We start from the raw sequence: 8,492 nt of genomic DNA on the forward strand, positions 1-8,492 counted from the left end.
GTACCTGCAAGATGTGTTAGTCCCAAACAATATCCTGCAACACAAAGTTAGCATAAATAACAGAATGAATATGATAAGAATTGTTATGACAGTCTCCGAACTGTCCGGGTCTGACTTCGGATTTTCGACCGAAAACCCTAGGTCGACCCGACGCCTACTGTTCCCTCTATGGGGAACGCGTCCTCACTTACTCCACTCAGGAGATTTACCTATTGCCAGTCGATCCTCCAGATCGACTGGACTTTTGCTCAGCACTCGACGCTTCCGGACTTTCTACTGGACATCCGCTTCCCGGCTAGTCCAGTCTTTCACCTGGTTCATGACAAAAGGACTTTCCACCTAGGGTTACCACCCCCTAGGACTTTTGCCTGAAGCCATCGACCTGCCAAGACTTTCCGCATAGGGTTACCACCCCCTATGACCTAGGGTTATCACCCCCTAGGGTTTTCACCTTTGCCCAACCGCAGTTAGGACTTTCCTGAAATCCTCATTCAACATGTTAGATAACAACACGACTTAACTTTGAACCCTTTGCCATTATCAAAACTTGGGTTTGATCGTCGGATGCTTCCTGCACCAACAATCTCCCCCTTTTTGATTATGGCAACCCAAATTCAAAGTTAAGTAAAACAAATGCATAAGTATATTAAAAAGTTTTAAGTAAGCAAGCTTAAGTATTTAAATTCAAATGAACGCCTAACTTAAGCTAACACTTAAACCCTTGTGAAGCTCCCCCTTAATACAGGGTTTCCTTTTTGAATTTAAATAAAGTTTTACTTTTGAATTACCTACTCTCCCCCTTAATAAGACACTTTTTACTTTTGATTTTTACTTTTGATTTTGAATGATTTTGAATTAATGATTTTGAATTCCTACTCTCCCCCTTTGTCATATATCAAAAAATAAGCCAGTTGGAAAGCATGTTTTAAGTTTTTAGAAAAAAATAGTTTTAGTCTTTGGAAAAATGCTTGTGAAACACTTAGCTAGTAACTGAAAAATTTGTTAGTTATTTTACTCCTAAGTTAAAAAGACTAATTTATGGATGACTTGAAGGATGACTTTAGCCTCTTTGTAAACTTAGTTGGTTTTAGAGGAAAAGAGAAAAAAAAAATGTAACTAAGTTTAGAAAAACTTAGCTAGATTTTAAATAATTTTGGAGGCAAATTATTTTGAAGGCTCTTTTTACTTGGCAAAAAAAAATTTGAAAGCCATGAGATAAATTTTGCAAGTAAAGGAATATGCTTTTAATACTTTTAGCTAAATATAGAATGAAACTAATAGGTAACTCAGCAAAAATTCATAAAGATGGCTAAGTTTGAAAGTTGCTATATGAGTCACTTAGCTGAGCCTTTTGCAAACATTAAATTTTGAAAATATAGCTTAAGTGAAAAAGGGACTTAGCTTAATTTTGAAATTAAGTTTTAAAGATTTTTTAAAAGATTTTTTAAAATGAGTTTTAAAAGATTTTTGAAATGATTTTCAAAATATTTTTGAAATGATTTTAAAAGATTTTTGAAATTAAGTTTTAAAAGATTTTTGAAATGATTTTAAAAGATTTTCGAAATTAAGTTTTAAAAGATTTTTGAAATGATTTTCAAAAGATTTTTGAAATTAAGTGTTAAAAGATTTTTGAAATGATTTTTGAAATTAAGTTTTAAAAGATTTTTGAAATGATTTTCAAAAGATTTTTGAAATTAAGTTTTAAAAGATTTTTGAAATGATTTTCAAAAGATTTTAAAAGATTTTTGAAATGATTTTTAAAAGATTTTTGAAATAATTTTGAAATTAAGTTTTAAAGAATTTTTAAAAGATTTTTTAAAATGATTTTCCAAATAATTTTAAAAGAATTTTGAAATTGAGTTTTAAAGAATTTTTAAAAGATTTTTTAAAATGATTTTCCAAATAATTTTAAAAGAATTTTGAAAGATTTTTTAATAATTTTGAAATGAAGTTTAAAAAGATTTTTAAAGATGATTTTGAAAGATTTTTAAATAATTTTGAAATTGAATTTAAAAGATTTTTAAAATAATTTTGAAATTGAGTTTAAAAGATTTTTAAAATAATTTTTAAATTGAGTTTAAAAAAATTTTTAAAATAATTTTGAAATTGAGTTCAAAATAATTTTGAAATAATTTTGAAATTGAGTTTAAAAGATTTTTAAGATAATTTTGAAATTGACTTTAAAAATATTTTTAAAATAATTTTGAAATTGAGTTTAAAAAGATTTTTAAAATAATTTTGAAATAATTTTGAAATTGAGTTTAAAAGATTTTTAAGATAATTTTGAAATTGAGTTGAAAAAGATTTTTAAAATAATTTTGAAATTGAGTTTAAAAAGATTTTTAAGATAATTTTGAAATTGAGTTTAAAAGATTTTTAAGATAATTTTGAAATAATTTTGAAATTGAGTTTAAAAGATTTTTAAGATAATTTTGAAATTGAGTTTAAGAAGATTTTTAAAATAATTTTGAAATTGAGTTTAAAAATATTTTTAAGATAATTTTGAATAATTTTGAAATTGAGTTTAAAAGATTTTTAAGATAATTTTGAAATTGAGTTTAAAAATATTTTTAAAATAATTTTGAAATTGAGTTTAAAAAGATTTTTAAAATAATTTTGAAATAATTTTGAAATTGAGTTTAAAAGGATTTTTAAAATAATTTTTAAATAATTTTTAAAATGATTTTGAAATATTTTTCAAATAATTTTGAAATCAAGTTTAAAAAGATTTTTAAAATAATTTTGAAATAATTTTTAAAATAATTTTGAAAGATTTTCAAATAATTTTGAGATCAAGTTTAAAAAGATTTTTAACATGATTTTGAAAGATTTTTCAAAAAATTTTGAAATGAAGCTTAAAAGATTTTTAAAATGATTTTGAAAGATTTTTAAATAATTTTGAAATTAATTTTGAAAAGGTTTTTAAATAATTTTGAAATTAATTTTGAAAAGATTTTAAATAATTTTGAAATTGAGTTTTAAAGATTTTTAAAATAATTTTGAAATTGAGTTTAAAAGATTTTTAAAATAATTTTGAAAGATTTTTCAAATAATTTTATAGAGTTTTTAAAAGGATTGAGTTAAAGATTTTAAAGTTGAATAATTTTGCAAATTAATTTTAAAGTTGAAAAATAATTTTTGAAAGATAATTTTAAAGTTAATTAATTAAAAAAAATAATTTTAAAGTTAATTAATCAAAAATAATAATTTTAAAGTTAATTAATCTTTGAAAAATAATTTAGATTTGAAAATAATTCAAGTTAAAATAATTTAATTGTTAATTCACTTGATTTAAGTTAAGTCAATTTTAATAATTTAATTTCCTAGTCATCTCACCCGATCTAAAATTGTCAATCAAAGAACCCTATAATTATTGTGAGATGAATTATGGTTGAATTTAAGGGTCTGGTTTAACTTTGTGTTAGATTCAGGTTTAGCTTTGGGTTCAACAAGTAAGTATTCTTTGGATAAACTTTTGGGTTATGGTGAGTCACAAGGTACTCATTAAAGTAATCATGCCTTCGAGGTTTCCCAAATTGTCCTACCCATTGAGCTTAATACTAAACCTCGGTCTAACTAGTTAGGATCCATTTAAGGGTAGCTTCGGTCAGTTCCACTTGGCCAAATGCACTAGGTCGAAGCCATATCTTCCTAGACATGCGATGCCCAAACTTCCCTAACGTACTATCATCCAAAAACTTTACCAGTACCGTGGGTTAAGTTAAACCTAACCCGTTTTGATCTAACCTTAATTACCCTACCGAGTAATCTACTCTTGTTTTACCCATTTCGGGTAGATTAGGTTCAGTTACCCTGTCGGGTAGTTCAGTTGGGGGTGCCAGCGAGTCTAGATCCTCCATCTATTTTTATTTAACTTAAGTTGAAATTTACTTTTAATTTTGAATTAATTTCAAATTTAATTTAATTTCAAATTTTTAATTGAATTTTGAATTTTGAATTTAATTTTGAATATTTAATTTAATTTCAAATTTTTAATTGAATTTTGAATTTTGAATTTTTAATTGAATTTTGAATTTAATTTTGAATTTTTAATTGAATTTTTAATTTGAATTATGTTCTTAATATTGTTTTTCTATTAGCTCTCCATGAATCATAGCCTCGATATGGTCTATCAAGGTAATAGACTTGATCCTTGGGGACCCAATAGTGACCAGTTCCAACTTGATTAACCAAGTTAGATTTTGGCACCCATGCTTGGACAATGTTTCTGTTATTTCTATTAACTAGCGATAAATATGATTTGTATTTTATTTTAGTTTTAAATCCAAGTCCAGTTTTGTTGTAAACGGCTCGCTGTTTTCCAAGAATCAGATCCAGATTCTTGGAGCCCAAGGTGAACCGTTCCAACGTGTCCTTGAGTTCTTTAATTTGAACTTTCAAATTATTTTGAAGGCTCTTTTTACTTGGCAAAAAAATTTTTTGAAAGTCATGAGTTAAATTTTACAAGTAAAGGAATATGCTTTTAATACTTTTAGCTAAGTAAAGAATGAATCTAATAGGTAACTCAGCAAAAATTCATAAAGATGGCTAAGTTTGAAAGTTGCTATATGAGTCACTTAGCTGAGCCTTTTGCAAACATTAAATTTTGAAAATATAGCTTAAGTGAAAAAGGGACTTAGCTTAATTTTGAAATTAAGTTTTAAAGAATTTTTAAAAGATTTTTTAAAATGAGTCGGACCCTTTAGTACAGGAAGCTAAGTTTGACAATTGTAGAGATGGCTAAGTTTGACAATTGTTGGTGCAGGAAGCATCCGACGATCGAACCCAAGTTTTGATAATGGCAAAGGGTTCAAAGTTAAGTTGTGTTGTTATCTAACATATGTTGGGATCTTAGATGGCTAGAGGGGGGTGAATAGCCTCTTAAAAAACTTAGACAGAGAGTTCTACACAAAAACTAGTTAGCACAGCGGAAGTGGAAAACTAAAACGAAGGAAGAAAAACACACACACAGCAGACACAAAGATATACGAGGTTCGGGGATAACTTGCCCCTACTCCTCGGCGTGTCCGTAAGGTGGACGACTCCTTGATCTTCGGTAGATCGCACCCCGGATAACTTCCGGCTAAAGATGTCTCCTTCTCGGTGGAGCAACCTCTCAACAGAGTCTCAAGAAAGATCTAAATTAAAGTACAAGACTTACAGAAACTCGGTGGCAAAGGAGAATAGAAATGCTTACAACCACGCGAGGATCAGTAGCAGAAAACAGAGATCGCAGTTCACCCGAGAGCTCAAGAACTTCGCACAATAGCACAGATTTTTTTCAAGCTTTCTTCGTTGTTTGTTCTTGTTCCCCTCTCGCTGTTTTTACTGCTTCTCAAATCTGATCTCTGCTGTCACAGATCTGGTCAAAACTGCGCAAATCAGCGCTGCAGCCAATCCCTCTTCCTCCTTACCTGGTTCTCTGAACTCACACCAATGATATCACAGTCATCACTGGCGTCTTCTGAGCTCGAACCAATCCCCAGGAGTCAAGCAGATCGCAGCCCAATCGCAATCAGAAACCCAGTGAACGTTGATGCCTCAAATGCATCTGTTGCAGCAAATCACAGTGTAAAGAGCACTTGTCTTCTTCTCTTAATGAAGCTCAATTTGAATTCAACCATGAGAATGTGACCTGCAACCTGTAAACTCAAAAGACTCACAGCAGATGGTTAAAAACAGATGGTGAAGACAAATACGGCAATCAGAAAAAGTACATGCAAAATAAACAATACCGTGGATCGGTGCGGACCGATCCACGCTTCTGATCATCGCTGATCGGTGCGGACCGATCAGGCACTAATCTGATCGGTCCCGGACCGATCGATGTCGTTCAATAATATATGGTCTGCGGACCGATCGGGCACTAATCTGATCGGTCCGAGACCGATCAGATAGCGTTCTTCCCAAATGCTTGGCCTCGATCGGTCTCGCCGATCGGTAAAATCCTGATGGGCTCTTGATCGATTTTGATCGGTGCGAGCCGTCGATAACGTTCGAGCCATCGACATTCGATCGGTCGGCGGACCGATCAGTAGGTTTCCTTGGATCGGTCTGCCGCCGATCCGACTTCTCGACTCAGTCCGGGTCGAGCCCTCTCTGACCTAGTCCGGAGAAATGAGCTCCCTAGCCCTCTCCGACTTCATCTGGTCCTAGAGAACGAGCTACCGAACCCTCTCTGACTCCGCATGCCAAGTTTCCTTCTTGGACTTTTCAACACCAGATGTCCGATCACCCTTGATCCATCTGGATTTTCCCTTGCCCGGCTTCACTCACCAGGACTTGCACCTAGCTTCACTCACTAGGGTTTTCACCTGGCTTCACTCACCAGGACTTGCACCTAGCTTCACTCACTAGGGTTTTCACCTGGCTTCACTCACCAGGACTTTCCAACTGCTTCAATCAGGTCAACCTAGTCAACCTGGATTAGTAATTAATCTGAGTTAATTATCTGATACAAACTTAAATCAGTGTCAACAGCAAAACAACATCCAGGTCAGACTGTATCAACAATCTCCCCCTTTTTGTTGTTTGACAACACGATTTAAGTTTAGATCAGAAATGCTCATATACCCATAATTTTAGGGAAATCAGGATCCTCCCCCTAAGACGGATACACCACCAAGTCAATGACGGGAATCAAGATCCTTCCCGTTATCCTCTCCCCTAAAATCAAGCTTTCATACATTTCTAAACTTAGGTATCCTCTCCCCCTTTGTCAAACACCGAAAAGGTGCAAATGAGGTGACAAAAACTCAAAAGGCTCCCCCTTAACCCATACTGCCTTCTCTTGACTGACCTAGAGTTCCCTCTAAGGTCACAATATGACAATAAGAAAGACATAAGATACAATCAAATCATGGTATAGGAACAGCATATTAAAAAAAACGATAGAAAATGAAGCATAATAAAGAGCAAGCAAATATAAAACTGGGTAGCATAAATATATGAGTAGCATCAGAAGTGCAAACATCCAGGTCAGACTAACAAATAACATCCAAAATACATACAGACAAGGTGACACACAGACTATATCAATCAACGTCCTCAACATGAGGAGCATCATCATCATCGACAGGAAGGGTGAAATCCTGAGGCGGCACGCTGGAGGATGGATAGCCTGGGTAAGACTGCGGAGGCGGGTAGTGTGCCATCCATCCGAGTAGCAACTGCTGTGTCACCACCTGATGACTGTGCATATCATCGAAGCGCTGGTCAATATGCCTGCGCAGGTCATCGTAGCGCTGGTCTATCCGAATACGTAGTCCATCGAACTCAGCAGCCACCATCTCCTCGTGTCGATCAAAGCGACTCTCCAGCTCGGCGATCTGCCAGCGCAGATCAGGATCGGCCTCCCCATCGTCAGCAGCAGGAGGAGCAGCAACAAGAGCAACCTGTCGTCGAGGTAACTCACCAAGTGCCCTCCCATCCTTCCACCTAACTGTCCCAGCCTGTCCTAAGATTCCAGACTTGGAAAATGCACGTTTCCCAAGTCGACAATCCTGCCTAACCATCTTTACTATCCTCCCCTTAGAGACATCAATACCCAGGGTCTCAAGCCAGTCAGTAATTATATGCCCAAAAGGCATATAGATGGTGTAACCGCTTGGCTCGCTATGGGATATGATAGAAGTATAGACACTCGACATGACATCAAAGTCAAGACGCCTACGCAACCCGTAAAGCATCAGACAATGATACGGTCGAATCTCTGCCAATGGTTTAGAGGTGATAGGTAGAAGACAGTTTGTGACAATTTTGAAAAGAATGTAATCAGGAGCAGAAAGGCCAAGGGCTACAAATGTAGGAAAATCGACATCTAACTCATCTAATCCATCCGGTCTCGGATGTCCAAAGAAGTACTCATAAATCGAGTCAGATGAGACATCAAGAGGATGAGGCACGGGTTCAGGCAAAGAAGGATAGAATGAGAACACCGTCCCCGAACACATACGACAGCCTAAATAATCAAAGAAGGCAATTAAGCTGAAATCAACGTTTTGCTTAGCCACTCTTGATCTATAACTACCATCAATAGTCTGATGAAGGTTGTTATAGAATTCAGAAACCAGGTCAAAGTTGATATCCCTCTCTAAATATACCAAGGAATCAAGTTTATAGTAGGCTATGGTCTCCGTAATCGCTGGACAAAACTCATTCATGTATTTTTGATCGACTGATCTACATGGGAGCAACTTGAAGGTCCTTTCCTTAAAGGATTGTTCAAACTGTTGGTTGGGAAATCTTCCCGAACTGGATGGTTGAGGTCGGGAAGGAGCAGCAGGAGCTTTGGATTTATCTTTGGACTTGGAAGTACCCTCACCTACTGGTTTCTTCCTAAGGGGACACAATGGGGTAAAATGGGGCAATGAGTGAGCACCGGAGCCACCAACAATTAAGAACCGAGACAATAAAACAACAGAAGATTCAGTGAGAAATGAAAACACAATGCCAAGTTCTAGAGAGGTAAGAAGTTACCTTGGTGCCATTTG

The sequence above is a fragment of the Zingiber officinale genome, chromosome 4A (genome assembly GCF_018446385.1).
Source record: "Zingiber officinale cultivar Zhangliang chromosome 4A, Zo_v1.1, whole genome shotgun sequence".
Classification (NCBI taxonomy): domain Eukaryota; kingdom Viridiplantae; phylum Streptophyta; class Magnoliopsida; order Zingiberales; family Zingiberaceae; genus Zingiber; species Zingiber officinale.